The sequence below is a fragment of the Triturus cristatus genome, chromosome 6 (assembly GCF_964204655.1).
Source record: "Triturus cristatus chromosome 6, aTriCri1.1, whole genome shotgun sequence".
Classification (NCBI taxonomy): domain Eukaryota; kingdom Metazoa; phylum Chordata; class Amphibia; order Caudata; family Salamandridae; genus Triturus; species Triturus cristatus.
The window spans coordinates 1833455868-1833471975 of NC_140589.1; positions in this window are offsets into that span (position 1 = coordinate 1833455868).

Here is a 16108-nt window from a genome sequence, read left to right on the forward strand (position 1 = left end):
TCTGGACCCTTAATGTGGCTCTTGAGCTCCTGAAATCAAGGTTGAAATTATTACCGTAAAGTCTCCCCTTCCATTTTACTCTTCCTGCTGTCATGGTTGGGTTGCAAGATCTGGTCAGTACATGACTGGCGGCGCATGGTGAGTAGAGGAGTCATTGTTGCACATCAGTTGTTTAGAGATGCCTGCAGGGTCCTTGGCAATCCAGACTCTTGCACAAAACAAGATAAATTGCTCCATACTTCTTCAAATGGACAATCTTTCATCAGTAAAATAGATAAATCATTTAGGGGAACAAAGTTGAAACCCTTAGCAGAACAGGCGAATATGTTTGGGAATTCTGTCTCCTAAACAAACTTTTGTTGCAGGCGGAATATTTACCAAGTAATCTCAATAGAGCTGCAGATTGGTGCTCGAGGCATCTTCGAGATTTTCAGAAAACATTTTTCAAAGTTCTGTACTTTTTTAAACAGATTTATTTGCTTCTTTGTTGAATGTACAACTCCAAGTATAGTACAGTAGGAGACAAGATCCACTAACGTTAGCAGCAATTACTTTCTTTCGGGCCTGGTCACTTCATTTGAATTATGCCTTCCCTCTTTCATCATGATCTCTCAGGTTTTGGATCAATTACAGCTTCAGAGAGCTTCTCTGCTCCTTATAATTTCCTTCTGGCAGGGTCAGCCCTGGTTCCCTACAGCACTAGGGTTGTCGATAGAGCTTCTGGTTCTATTCCATATTTTCCTAGGTTACAGGTCAGTGTCATGAAATGATACTCGATCACTGCCTCATTCTGATGGCATGGGTGGTTTAGGGTCAGCCCGGGAGAACCCCAAGAATTTCCATAGAAGCTGAGCAGCTTATACACCCACCTGGGCTCCAGGAACAAATAAGTTATACAAGTCAGCCTGGATGTCCTGGAATAGCTGATTGTTTTTACAGGGCTGCAGATCCCTTTTTCAGCTGATGCTATTCTCAGAGTCAGATTTTTAGCATCTCTTGCTTCTCAAGGGAAGGCATCCAGAACTAGCAACACATATATGTCAGCAAGTTCAGCATCACATATCTTGATATGCCGACGGTTGGAGGGAGGAAGATATTCTGATCCTCCCTTTCTGAAATTTAATCATATGTTAAATAATAATGTGATTCTCAATTTGCTTTTGAGTTGGCCTTGAAACTACCTCTCTCTCTCTCAAATTCCTTTCTGCAAAACTGACTGTTCTCCTGTGTCTTGGTCTCGTTGAAACGTCTTTCTGATGTTAAAGCTCTGAATGTCATTTCTGTTCAATATACCCCCATCTGGGGGATGTTTTCATGTTCTTCTAAGAACCAAAATAAACTTGTTGCCTGTTTTCTATGCATATTTTCCTCTTCAGCCTAAACTTTGTGTGGGAAATTGTCTAAGAGAGTATATTGTAAACACCAAAGATTTTAGAATGTCCTCCTCATCAGAACTCTTCATATCTTTTAGGTTCCCTCACATGCCGGTTTCTTCTCCTACCATAGGACCTTGGTTCAGATGGGTAATGGATATGGCTGGTATCAACACTTCTGTTTTCGGGCACATTTCTTTGGAGGTGTTATGGCATCTAAAGTCTTTTGGCTTGAGCTAAATTTGGGTAGCATTCTGAAATCTGCTGATTGGTCTAATGTTTGTATCTTTAGAATGTTCTACTGTAAACCCATTTCCCACATGGTTATTCTATAGTTGCTGCGATTTAAACCAGCATTGATAGGAGCTTGCAGTTTTGTAACAAAATGGAGATTTTCATCGCTTTAGTGAAAGAAAGTCTTGGTTTTCTTAAAGTCACGGAGTCGAGTATTGTCCCCCCACTCTCTTTGTCTCTTTGTTAACCCTCCAATCTTTTTAACAGAGCCTGTCGGAAATTCAAAACAGGCGTAGTGAGAAAGACATCTGGGCTGAGATCGTCCTTCAAGATGCATCCTGTTCCTATTTACAAGGATATCCGTTCAAAAAGGATTTTCTCACCTTGTCCAGCTCTGCAGCTGCGGAGGACTATCGCAGTGGTTTTATGATGGATTTTGCCAGAGGCTTTTTCACTTTTCACCTTTCTGTTGGCTTTCTCTATTGTTATTGTTTTGTTTCTTTTGTTACAAGTTCCTTAATCCACTCATGCAAGAAAAGAGGACTTGCTGCTCTCTGCTAAGATGTTTTAGCATTCCTCGTGCTTGATTAGTTGGCGACATTGTGATCTCATGTGTTAGTTGTTTTTCCAGGAACCACCAGAAATGCAGTTGGTTCTTGCATGTTATTTAATAAAAGCTAGAAAAGAAGGCAAAATACTCACCTCAGTGTCTTTAATAAAAGCAAGACTTTCTTTCACTAAAGCTAAGAAAATCTACATTCCATGAGAAAAATCTTTTATGTGGCCAGTGCCAGAGTGAAAGACAGGAAGCGTTGTTTGTTTATAAGCTATGAAAACCAACTGTGAATTTGTGTCATGTAAATGTATACTTGTATAGCGCACTATTCACCCGCAAGGGTCTCAAGGCGCTTGTACAAATACCGCTGTGGAACCCATCCTGGCTTTCCCTGTGAGGCGTCCACTCCTGGGCACCCCCAAGTTGGAGGCCAGGCATCCTTAGCGTTGTGGAGGCCGTTGTGGAGATTAAGCAAGCTATTGCCCAGAGTTGCACTCCATGATTGGAATAGGCACCGAGACGAGAATTATCAAGTCCGTGGAATTTTTGAGCCCAAGACCCGCCAAGGCAGGAAGTTGAACCCTGGTCCCGGGCTAGACCTCTACATCAGGGTCTGCCGCTCTAATCATTGAGCCACACTTCTCCACTAGAGATATCACCACGAAAATAGAATGATTACCACCCTACCTCTATGATAAATAGGCATTGTGCCCCAGCATGATTTGAACAGAATGGTTAGTACAGTGGTTGATACTAGGTTGTGAATGTTTTTGACAAGGGTCCAAACCCCACCTGAAAAAATTAACTTTTTATATTGTTTCTAACATGAAAGAAGTCCCTTTGTAAATCAACCCCTAACACTGCCTGGGAGGTCTGTGGCCTATTAAGTCGTGCCAGTGAATGTCAGAAATTCATGATCATGACATTCTGTGGCATGTGGGAGGGGGGCAAGGTTTGGTGTGAAAGAATCCCCTTAATTTGTGGAATGAGAGTAGAGGAAGATTGTGGAAGAAAAAAAATGCATGGGGCCAGTGCCAGAGTGAAAGAGAGGAAGGGCTAATTGTTTATAAGCCTCGAAAAGCAACTGTCAATTTGTAGCATGTAAAAGAAAACACCATGGAAATAGAAGAAGGACGTCTGTATTATGCACAGTGTAAGTAGGCAGTGGTAAGTACATAGCTTTGAAAATTATTTTGGCTAGGGTTCAATCGCTACAAACAGATTGCTGATTTATGTATTTATATATATTTTTTATATATTTCTCTTAATTGAACCTAAGTGGAAGTGAAGTCTTTAGAATAATCCACTGGCACTTTTAGGGGGCTTCTAACACAATTATACATGAAACAACATGTCTGAAAAAACGTGACTTGCTGGGGGTGGGGGAGAGGGGGGCAACAGGCATCAGGTGACAAGTCCTCATTGAAGATTGTAATTGTAATCTCATATATATATATATATATATTTATTTATATGTGTAACGCTTACAATGCGGGTGCGTTGGAGCACTCTGCTCCTGAAACCTAGTATCAATGACTGATCCAGAGGTTATTGGTTATTGTGGGTTACTGGGATAGTCTTGTGCTCTCATAAAAGCATCCCATGCATTCCGTCCAGCTTGTTTGTGGTGGGTGGAACTGATAGGAGCTTGGTGTGATCACCGGGAGGGTGGGGGGTATGTGAGTTCACGCATGTGGTTTGTGGGATTAATAGATGAGCTAGAGAGATCAGGCCTTGTTAGTTTGCAGTTGTAAGACCTCTAAAGGAGGGGAGGGTGTGATCTTTGAAATGAGGTATGTTGAAGAAGAAGGAGATGAAGAAGGCTTGTGTGTCTACGGGATCGATTATTGGAGCCCAGATACCAAACAAAGAACGAAGAACAAGAACACACAAGAAAATGACAAAACTAGTGGACCCTCTTCCTTACAGGTGGTACCAGTTCAACATATATCTATAGTTGCTGGTTACCGTGCTATCAGTTATGCACTGAAAAGAGCTTCTCGAGATAAAACACACAACCGTAATGAGTAAGCGGATTTACCTGCATATGTGCCTTAATGCTTTGTGTTTATTACGAAAATGATAATACTCAAGAGCGCCTTGATATGCGGTGTTTCATTATATTAATCAATTGCGATGTAATGTTTGCACCAGTGTGAAGACCACTAAAGCCTGAACATTGTTGCACATGTACAATCATTTTTATATCAATTACAGTTCTGGTACTCCATGTTGTACATTGAAAATCTCTACTGAATCCTGCCAGCAAGGAGTAGCCTGGCTCTGAAGTTGGCACCACTGAGCCTGTTACTGTTCATAGTATCTTCCTCCTGAGGCCGTCTAGCCTTCCTTCCCACAAGAAGTTCTGTTTGATCTCTTGTTCCTGCTTCAATTTACTTGCATTGATTGAAATTGTAGAAAAATGATCAGAAAATGTATGGATTTTAGCATTACATGCTCCAACTGGTTAAAGATTCACTGAACTGGCAGCTGCTTTGTTTTATTTCTGCATGCTTACTGGCTTTTTGTGCATTACGTGCACGTTAGACGTCTGTGTGCACTACCAGGACCATCATCTACTCAACCTGAGGTTTCGGAATGGAAAGCGGATCTCTCTGCCGGTGGCATTGATTCCGTCACCTTCACGAAAGGTGTCGCTGTTGGATTTCAACACGTAACATTTTTTCATTGAAAGTCATATTGGAAAATCATACATATGTTCTTCATAAAACCCCATGTTGAATAACTCCAACATTAATACTACTTGCCCAGTTCCTGAGCTGACAAAGCCTTTGTCTGTGGCCCCTTCAAGGCCAACAATGTCCACCTATGACCTTGTCAGAACGACCTAGTTGATCCCTTTTGCTTGAGTTTTGAGGGACTCCACAGTGTCCACACCACAACAAAAATCCTTCTGTGTATTTTTTTATCCACTTTGAGCTCTTTTCTGTGAATCACAGCCTTGGTCAACCAGTGTCTTTAGTCTGCCTAAAATAACCGAATATATAGGTCTTTTGTGTTAATGGTATTTTCCAATCATATTAGTATTTCTTTTGTTTATATCTCTTTCTATTTCTATTAATAATTCTGATTATATGTTTTTACTGGATATGCAGATAGTTTTTAAAGTCTCAATGTCAGCAGTTCCTATCACTTTCAGGGCACTTTTTTTCAAGAGGAATATCTTTTTTTGGCTCTTTTAACTATACACACTCATCATTGAGGATCTCTTCTGGATAAAACCAGTCTTCTGTGCACCATTGTGGTTCTCAGTACCTGATCTCTCTCTTGCTCCCTGTTCCATCGTCCGCTCTGTCAGGGTAAGCAAGATTATCTGGAAGAAATCCTATACTCGCCTTTGGTACTGTGGCTTGAGCAGAAAGGGTATGAACTCTATGAGGATGTGAGGAATAAAGCAGTGCGATAGCAAGTGTCAAGATATTTGTATTCTGTTTTAGGCCTTGCTTCAGCTGTCTGTTGGCAAACAGGCCTTTTGCTTCAGCTGTCTGTTGGCAAACAGGCCTTTTGCATCCAATATAGATTTAGAGTGGGAGTTGTGTCCACCTCTTGCGCATGATGCAATGGCTGCCAGACCCTGTTTGGGTGCCACAGGGCAGACAGGCTACTGAGCCCCAATCATGGTGGCTGAGGTTTTTCACCAGTGATTTCCTAACATGGCTCTACAAACTGGGCCAAGGTGACTTGCCTCGCAGATACTGACAGCGAGCACTCAAAGGTTTCCCTAAGTAGCTCAGGGGCCAAGTGCACAGAACTCAACAGTCAACCAACAGACACAATAATGTAAGGTCCAGCCCAGTGAATATTATTTATAAAATAAAGTATTTTAATCTCACAACAAAACAAAACACTACACAGTTGAAGAGGAATGCAATTACAAGGTAGTACACTCAGCTATGACCTCCAGTATTCTCTCTCCCTTCTATAGGAGATATCTAATGACTACGATCACCTTAGGAATTGATTAGTCACAGGTGTAGATTACTTTAACTACTGAACTAATGAAATGCACAACTCAGTTCAGTGTCTTTTTGCCCCACGTGTTTATTTAGAAAAAGGTCGTAAGTCCTTTTGGCAGACTTGTCTGCTCATTCTAGTCTCTTGTTCCAGTTGCAGGTTTTGCCCCAATTTTACTTGTTGGTTGGTGTTGCATTTGTAGCTGTGTAGCAGGTGCGGCTTGCCCACCTGACTTTGGAGCAGCGTCTTCACTTCTGTGGAGTCCATGGTGGTGGCCTTGTGTTTGGCCGCTGGATGAAGTTGGCGTGGCAGTCTTGCATAGCGGCACTCGCCTTTCGACAGTGGCGGCCTGCTTGGCAGGGGGGCAGACAGGCTCTCAGGTCTGGAATGTTGCGTCCCCCATGCCGTCATCCATGATGGTGTCTCTTTGGCAGTTATAACCTTTGGGACGATCACGGTTTACGCTTTGGCAGCAATGTGGCATCGCTCTCCGGCATTGGCTGTACCAGAAATTTGGGTTCACAGCAGATTGCCAGTCAATTCAGTGGTGCTCGTTCTTGCAAAAGACTACACGGGAACTGCTCAGAGACATCTGGGGACCCCCGCATAGCACTGATAGCTCCTGGCTTTGCTCTCTGCGAGATTTAGCTATCTCTGTGTGGTCCTTGCATTGGAACACATTGGACTTCTTCTCCTAGGCAGTCTCCTCCTGCAGAACCAGGCGCACTCCTTCCCTCTCTCTGTAGACAGGCAGGTTTCTCTGCACTTTAGTCAGATCTTCAGCCCCTCCTGCATAAAGTACAGACGTCCGGTGATGTCTCTTCACCTCTGGAAGACTTGGTGTCAGACAGACACCAGCCCTGATCACACAGCAGCTCTTGAGTTCTCTGCAGAGCACACCCTTCCCTGGTCAGGAAGAACTTGGGACTGGAACAACGGGGGTGGCATGGATCCCACATGTATACATGTTTTCCCGACAAGAGATGTAGATCCACTGTCTATGGCTTTAGAAGAAATTGGGTTGGTTCTCCTTCAAATGTCATTTTCTGGCTGTTCCTCAAACACAGCCTGTGTGCAAAGTGATAGCTCACATAGCAGGTAGTAATGGGGCTGGCTCTAAGCAGGAGTAACCACAACATGGGCACAATGAAGTGTGAAATCTCTGCACCAGGTTGCCCTCAGCCATCAAGAAGCCGTCATCAAAGACAGACAAAAAGGCAGGCTCTGCTTAGAAACAGCCTGCTTAGAAACATCCTGCTCAGGAAGAACTATTCGGCAGCCTTTTGCTAAGAAGGTGCTCATTGAATTTGAGAGGGAAGCCCTCTCTCCGTCCTCCTTCACTGCAGTGTCTGGGTCTAGACCCTCAGCTACAAGAATGGAGTCAAGCCTTTTCCACTGTCTTAAGAAGCTGTACCCACCCTCCAACTTGCACATTGCTAGACCAGGGGCATTGGCAATGGGTCTCACTGATTCCAGTACACTGATGCATATCACACAAAATCCCGAACATGTGCCATTCACCCACTGCACATACACGCACTGGACATGCACACGGGACGGCAGAACAAGGTTTTGAGGGTTCACATAACAATGGAAATTTACATGAGAGGAGATAATTGTCCACACTCTCTCTGACACAGAGAAAAAGGTCTGGTCACAATACTGATTCACAAACATCTGATACACTGCCATCACCGATTTATGTGATTCTTCCATGGCAATGGCAACAGTCCTATGTCAATTATGAGCGTACGATTTGTGCGCCCCTCCAGGTCACAAAACAAGATGCGGACCTTGCATTACCATGGATAGGCCGAGGCTTCTGTACAGGCAAAGCCAAGAGGTGTCACTGGTGAGAACTATTGGGGTTGCTAATAGTGGAGGAGGCTGGCTTAGTATATGGTGCACACTTATGTAAGAGTAGCACCTTGCACTAATCCAGACAACCCTCATGGTGATTGTATTGATCTAAGACAACCTTAGAAGGCTCTCTAAGTGGTAGCTGTGGAGAGCAGCCTTCAGGCTTAGTGCAGAAGGAGTGTAAAGCAGCTTGTTTTACCAAAACTTAATCTTATGGTATAGGTTAAGTGAAAAAGAGCCACACAGTGTATTTATAAAAATATGTATTTATTATAAACACTCACTATCACATTGCAATATCTCCTACTCGGAGATATAAACACAATACGCACAGATACTTTGGAAAAAGAGCATGTACGTAGCATAAATACACAGTGGTATCCAGGGGGAGACCAAATCATATACTAAAATAGTGGAATGCGAACCACGACCTACAACAAGAATGGACCCAGAAGACGTAGAAGAGTTGGAGACCCAAGGAACCACCCAAAGTGAGTATCTAGGAACCCCACAGAGGTTGTGTGCAGAGTGGGAACACAACTGTGTGCACAATGTAAGTCAATAGGTAAGTTGCGGTTGCAGTTTTAAAGAAAAAGGACCCTTCCTTGCGGACCCTGAAGAAACCCTGTGGAAGATTGAAGGCTGGAGAGTCACCCCACCAGTGGATACCCTGGGAACCAGGATACCTACACCCGGGAAGCCGGGTGCATAGATGCGAAGTGATGTCGGAAACCGCCGTAGACCACAATGGAGGACTTCTCTGAAGATGCCGCTGGCAAAGAAGGCGAAAGAGTCCGGTGGAACCCAAGGGTGGATTCAAGATGAGAGGTACCTGCAAGCAGAGGGGACAGAGTCTATGCCACTCAAGAGTGACCAGGAGGCACAGAAGTCGAATGCCCACCAATGTCGGAGATGCAGGAGAGTTGACGGTGCTCTTGAAATTGCAGCTGTGCAGAGCAGCTGATGCTGTGGAAGACCAGTAGACATTCATGAGCTGTGCCACATCGGATGTCAAGAGCCAAGGGGTCAGTGTCCGGCAGTGGCACCAACAAGCCTTGGCAACGGCAATCAACATAGTGGTAGAAAAAGGCGCATTGTCTGGACCAGCCAGGTCCAAGTGACTCACCATGAAAAGGTAAGTCTGAGCAGGCCCCAAGCTAGCAATGGAGCCCATTGGAGCAAAAGAAGACCCACGGGCCAGAGGCACAGAAGTCGCAAGTGGCCCTCGAACAGCTCACCAAAGGATGAAGGCCCATGGTGCAAAGGATGCGTTGCAGACAAGGATCGTGGCTATAGGAGATGCTTGAGGTTGGAGATTCTTGGAGTCTGAAGATCTCTGGAGGAGAGTGTCAACAAGCCTTGGCAATGGTAAGTCGATGCGGTGCATGGGGGTTCTGTTCCAATGGTTTCGACTAGGGATACTGGTCTCAAACTCAGTGAAAAGACAGTGCAGGCCTCGAGGGAGTTGCAGAATCACCACCTGCGAAATTGAGTCCGTGGGAGCCCAGGATCAGCAGACAGGTTAGCTGTGTTGCAGTGCCTGCAGATGCATGGGAGTGACTCCTTCACTCCAAGGGAGATTCCTTTGGTGGTCTTGGAGGTCCACAGGCCCTTTGAAGAACCTGTATTGAGCATGGACACAGATGTTGCAGCAGACTTACAAGACGACGAGACCAGGAGCAGCAGGAGTCTTCCCAGTTGCAGTCTCGGTTCCCAAAGCAAAGTCCAGCGAAGTTCAAAGTGCCCAGACAGTTGAAGTTGAAGTGATTTCAGATCTGAATCTTGTCCCACAACGAATCTAGACCCACCCACAGGCAAGCCCTTAGGTACCCTAAGAAATGGGTTTGGATGGTTCAGGGGTCCCTTCCAGAGGAGAGGGTGGACAGTGGGGAGGATACTCCCATGTTCTTTGTCCAGTTTCGCGCCAGAGCAGGAACCAATGGCTCCCTGAACTTGTTTCAACTGGGGTATGCAAGAAGGGCCCCAAATGTGCCCTTCAAAGCAGTCTAGTGGTGCTGGCAAGCGCGCCCACCCTTACCCAATACACTAAGTTCTTTCTGGGAGGTGGTAACACCTCCCTGTGACAGGAAACCTATTGTCCTGCCTTTCCCTGCTCGAGCTTGGCTCAGGTCTCTGGTTGGCAGCAGCCATAGTTTGCTGTCCAGGTCTAGAAGACTGGTACCAGGATCACTGAGGGCCTCCCAGAGGAGCTTTACAGTGCATGGAATCATGCCGCAACATGTTTGATACCAAAAATTACAGGGTAAGTTTCAGCCAGTTTAGAGATACCCATCGCATAATGAGGCAAGGCCACTCTGTATCTTAATTGCTGATGCACTTACAACCCTGGAGAATGGACTCCAAAGGTTGTAGAGGTGTCCTGCTCATGCAGGGACACCCTCACACTTAGAAGCAAGCCCCCTGCCTTCAGGATTGAAAGGCCTTAGGGGTGACATAGGCTTTAGGTGCAGTGACCTCAGATATAAGGAAACTCACATCTGTTGTAAGTGGTGCTAGCACCAGCCTACACCGGCTGCAATGGCAGGCCTGTAGTCACAATTTGAGCGGGCTCTCATGGGTGGCATAATACATGCTTCAGCCCACAGGAGGCCCCTGGTGTACCTATGTCCTGGGTACCTTTGTACCATATACCAGGGACTTATAAGGGCACACCAGTAGCCAACTTGGAGTGTACCTAGGTTCTCACCATGTCCAATTTAGGGAAGAAACGCAGAGACTGGGGCCCTAATTAACAGGATCCTAGTTAGACTATTAAGTAAATCATAATCAAACCAGCAAAAAGTGATGGTGACCATGAAAGCAGATCCTACTTTCCTTCACTAATGTTATTTTTTTGTTTTCAGCAATTTATACAGCACCGACAGGGCACATTACGGCCACATCAAAGCACTGTGCAACCCCGGAGAAAGAGCTGGAGAAGTAGGGATGTTAGAGGGTAGATAAAGGTTTTAAATGAATGTAAACATGGAAGAATGCAAACTCTGGGACAACGTGGAGGGCAGTGGGGGGCAGGGTTGTGGAGTGTTGAGGTGAAGGGGACCTTGGAGGGGATGGGTCTGAATATTGCCTATAGGGCGGCGGCGGCGTGAAAGTAAAAACCTATGTCTTTCTTTTCTGTTTTATCATAGCGGAAACATATCCCTTTTTGGCTACTTGGGGTTGCTTAGAGTCATTGCAGTGCTTTAGAAATCCAAAAACAGTAATGGAATTCATAATTGGCCTGCGAAACCTGTTCTGTAAAAACATAGACTCTAAAACATAGGTTCCCGAAATGTGAACCTTACATAAATATCTTCGTACAAAAAGTCTGACTTGCACGTACACTGAACATCAATCACTCACCCCCAAAATGGTAGGGCAGGGGTTGGACTGTTCATTAATACAGTCTTAAAATAAGCAGAAAGCTAGTTTGGCGGCTTCAGAAATGAGAGCTCGAACTTTTTATAGGGAGATATTATGGAAGGTCGAGATATTAGCGGTTATTATTTTCAGGGCCTTTGTTTGTACAGTCAAAGCCTTCACATGAAACCACTTTAGTGTGTGCATCAAATTGACCTTTGAATTGCAGTCCCCGGCAAAAGGTAGTGGCAGAAGGGTCCACGGGGCCCAACTATTTATTTATTTTATTTGAAAAGTTTTATATAGTGCTGGCTAGACCAGGAGGTATCAGAGCGCTTTACATGAGGAAGAACATTGTTTCAGAACATAACTATTGCAGCTAGGGCCCTAGCTGGTCTCCAGCTTAACTACTCTGTGCCCAGCTCTTTCTGGCGTTCTTCCTTTGGTGTAGCACTCCCCACCCTGGCCAACGTTTTGGAAGAGCAAAGTGGAAGATTTAAAAAATAATAATCGTGTATGTATTTCTCCTATTGACTTCTACTGCAGCGTGCATCAGGTCTATCCGCATGTATGGGACTTGCAAGTGTGCTGCTGCAGGATCGGATATCAGAAATTCAAATATATTTATTTTTCATACCTGTCGGGGGCACATAGCAAGCAGAGAATGCCTGACAAAAATGTTGTGCACTTGCTTGCAGGAGCAAGTTACTGGCAGTGAATAATCGGAGTCACACAAAACCAGTCCCCGCCATCGGAAGCCGCTGAGAAATCGGGTTTTTGCATGCAGGAATCGGGAGGCGGGAGACTAGCCTTGAAATTGGTAGAATCAGAAGGGCTGGCATGTACGAACTCCCTTTCCCGCCAACACTGCCACAAAGATGGAAAGTCCACATTAACATTTTTACCCCTGCTACCTGAGAAATGGCCAATCATAGAAGGTTTTAGGGTTTTGCTCTTGCGGCCACCAGTTGGCAAATCTTGTTGGGTACGAGTTGTTTTCCCGATAATGGGCGCCAACATGCAGATTTTGGTACTTACCACAACAAAATATGCATGTCCTGCATTTAACAGGTATTTTACCCTAATACATATCAGGAGATTTGACCTCAAAGGGTGTTGTTTTTACCGCAACACTCCTTATGCGGATATGTGGTAACAGGAGTTACTGCATATATTCGAATCTAAATGGCCAACTCTTAATGAGCCCGTAAGTGTTTTTTTGTGATACAGGAAGGCCAGTGGCCCAATTTCTCTTTAGAATCAATCACCCTTTTCTTGCCATTGAAGAGTATTTCACCAAAACTCTGATATTAGTTTATCATGACAGTATCAATATTTAACAAAGGTGATGAGAGCCCACCACGTGCGCTGAATTTTCACTTTCTAAGTCCCATTACAAGCGTGAGACACATGCTTCACATTTTTTCATTCATTCCTTGCAGATGTGCAACTTTTAATTTGTTTTTATAAAGGAGCCTGGAGGCCCCAGCTGTTTCCTGTTCACGTCAAGATGGCGTCCCTCTGCAGCAGCACCAAGGGGCGCACCTGCGCCTCTGGGCCTGATCTCTGCGCCCTGGTCTCCTTGTCCACCACCCACTGCTGCATACCAAGCTTCTGATCTCTTGGAAAGAGAAGGAGGCCGGCCACAGAAACAACTTGGTGTCAGCAGTGTTTGAAGCTGTTGATGGTATTGCCTGGATCACTTAAGCAGTTTAGTTAAGTTTGTAGACTTATATAGCACTGCTTATCATTTGTGAGGGTATCCAGGCGCTGTCCAGGAGCACAGGGAGATTAAGTGATGTGCCCAAAATCACAGGATGATGTCCTAACGCTGAAACTCGAACCAGGATACACAACTCCTAAGTCAGCAGCTCTGGCCTCTGCGCCGCTTCCTCTTGAGCTTAGTGTCAGTGGTGTATGAATTTGCATGGTATTGCATGGATTGCATACATAGTTCAGTATGAGTGAGATTTTAATTTGTTGACGGTATTTCCTGTACTATGTCAGAGTTTGTGACGGTGTTAACCTTACCACATAACCAAATTTGTATTAGTGATGTTTGAAAATGTTGCTGGTTCTTGTTGGGCCCTCTCTGCTTGTAGAATATTAGGGTAGAACCTTTATGTAGTATAATAGGTGGTTGCAAAGTTACCCTTTGAATTGAAGTCAGTTGCTGTACAGCTGCACATGCAGCTGGTCGCACTTCTGATGCCCATTCAAACTTTACAGAAACTAACCACTGGAATTATGCGGTAGGGGAGGAACAGATTATGTGGCAGGTTTGACTAAATTATGTATCAATGAAAGGGCAAGTTATGCACTGTATTGGGCACATTTTGTGATAGCATTACTTCCTTATGTTGTCATAGTTACACAGATTAACACTGCCTGGGCAAAGGTTTCACCTCCTTAGTAGCAGTGAAACACACAAATACCAGGCGCGTAACAAAGGCCCCGCAGCCCCCGCGGTGCAACCCACTTATCCCCTACTGATGTGAATGTGAGGGGCCCCTTCAGTATATCTTGCAGGGGGGCCCCCTCACGTTTTATTATGCCACTGTCAAATACACAATATAAGGAACAGAAAGGGAACCAGTGAACTTTTGCACAGGTTCCTCCACTGGGTGGCAATGCGTGCCGCCATGGTTATAGCAACTTTTAATCCGTTTAAGTTAGAACATTTGTTTTGCTAAAATCTGCAGTTTATGCAGCAGATGATGAAATACGTGGCAAATGCAACAAATCCCTAATTATGCAGAAAACCCAGCAGCTCCAAAATTGCATCATTCCAGAGGCCCTCACAATAACTAACAGCAACCATTCTGGAATATTCTTTTGTGTGATGATGTCTGCTTGGGTTTTTGTGGTTCAATTTTTTATTGAAATTTACAAAAGAATACATATAGTATAATAACTGTTTGCATTATCATACAATAAATATATAAGAAAATTGTTATATATAAGCATATAATAAAACTTTCTGAATAATTAATCATATTATATAATTTAATAAATACATAAACAGATCCATGCCAAAACAAATATTTGACTTTATATTGAGGCCATAAAAGATGGAATTACGGGAAGGGGGGGGAGGAGAGAGAAAGGGAAGGCAAAGAAGGGAACACAAAAGAAAACGATAAATGAAAATGTTCACAAATATAAGACATAATGCTATATAAAGCTATATAAATATGTTCCTGAGAAAAGAAGACACTCTAGAAAACCAATAAGAATAGAGAAAAGATGAATATAAGGGATAATAATTTCACTTGATGTATAAATATATATATTAAAAGATACAGAATTATATGTAAGTGTTCTGGTGAGTAGCTATTAAAAACAACAACAAATAGGTAGACACAATATGTATTAAGATTTATTAACCACCAATAATGAATGATGAATGAGAATGAAAAGGGATAAGAATTAAATTACTGCGTAGATGGGTCATTAATATTAGCATCGGTATTTAAAGCTAGAAAAGGTGACCATACTCGAAGAAAGAGATCAGATTGATCCTGTATGTTGTATATAATACGTTCGTAGGAAGCTGTTTGAATCATGGCCACCATCCATATTTCTTGTGATGGTGGTTGAGGTGACTTCCATTGCCGTAGTATACAAATTTTGGCTGTAGCTAAGGCTGTGTGTAAGAGTCGGGCTTGTGGTTTAGAGAGTGATTGTGATTGACGTGTATCATGCAGAAGAATGGTAGCATGCGAAAGTGGAGTTTGTAGAGGCATCGTGGAATGTAAGGTTTTACCTATATAATTCCAAAAGGGTTGGATCACTGGACATCCGCAAATGATATGAGAAATGTTACAAGACGTACTATCACATCTCCAGCAGTTTGAATGGGGAAGCAAGCCAGCTTTATGCAGTTTTGTTGGTGACCAGTGCCAATCATGTAAGATCTTGAATAAGCTAAATTTCAATCTCAACAAGGGTGCACGTGAAGCATCACGTGCACCCTTGTTGAGATTGTTAAGAATGTCAGACCATTCATTATCAGTATAAGAGACTGATAATAAGGTTTGCCATTTAGTACGTAAAGTTTGCGATAAGGGTTGGGAAAAAAGATGCGAAGTGAGAGTTTGGTAAAAGCCAGATGTAGCTCCTTTCATCTTACCCCAAGTGTGGAGATATGTTACAATTGGTGAGTCAGGCAAGAGCCATGGTGGAGGTCCTAGACTCCGCCGTAAGGATTGTCGTAACTGGTTGTATTTTGAGACTTGTATATCAGGCAAATGGAATTCTTCCTGCAGTTGGGCAAATGATTTAATATCTCCTTTTGAAAAAAGTTGATCTAAGGTGGAAACACCTGCTGTTTCCCAAATAGGCCAAGATATTGATTGTCTATTAATACGAATTGCAGAATTATTCCATAATGGGGCTTTTCTATGAAGACGAGGATGTGAGCCCAGTAAGCGGTGTGCCCTTTGCCAAGCAGCACGCATAGCCGACAAAATAGGATTAGTGGTGGAGTCTCGGGGACGAAATTCCGAGCCGTATAAAACAGAAAGACCTGCGTTTGTTAATGAAAGGTGGCGTTCAAGATGTACCCACTGTGGTGTATCCGATGAATGTGAAAGCATATATGACATTTGAGAAAGCTGTAATGCCAAAGCATAATGCTCCACTGAGGGTAGACCTATTCCTCCATAGGAGCGATGAGCCTTTAGTTTTGAAGCTGAGACACGGGGTTTGGCAGAGTTCCATATAAAGGATTTTATCTTAGAATCAATTG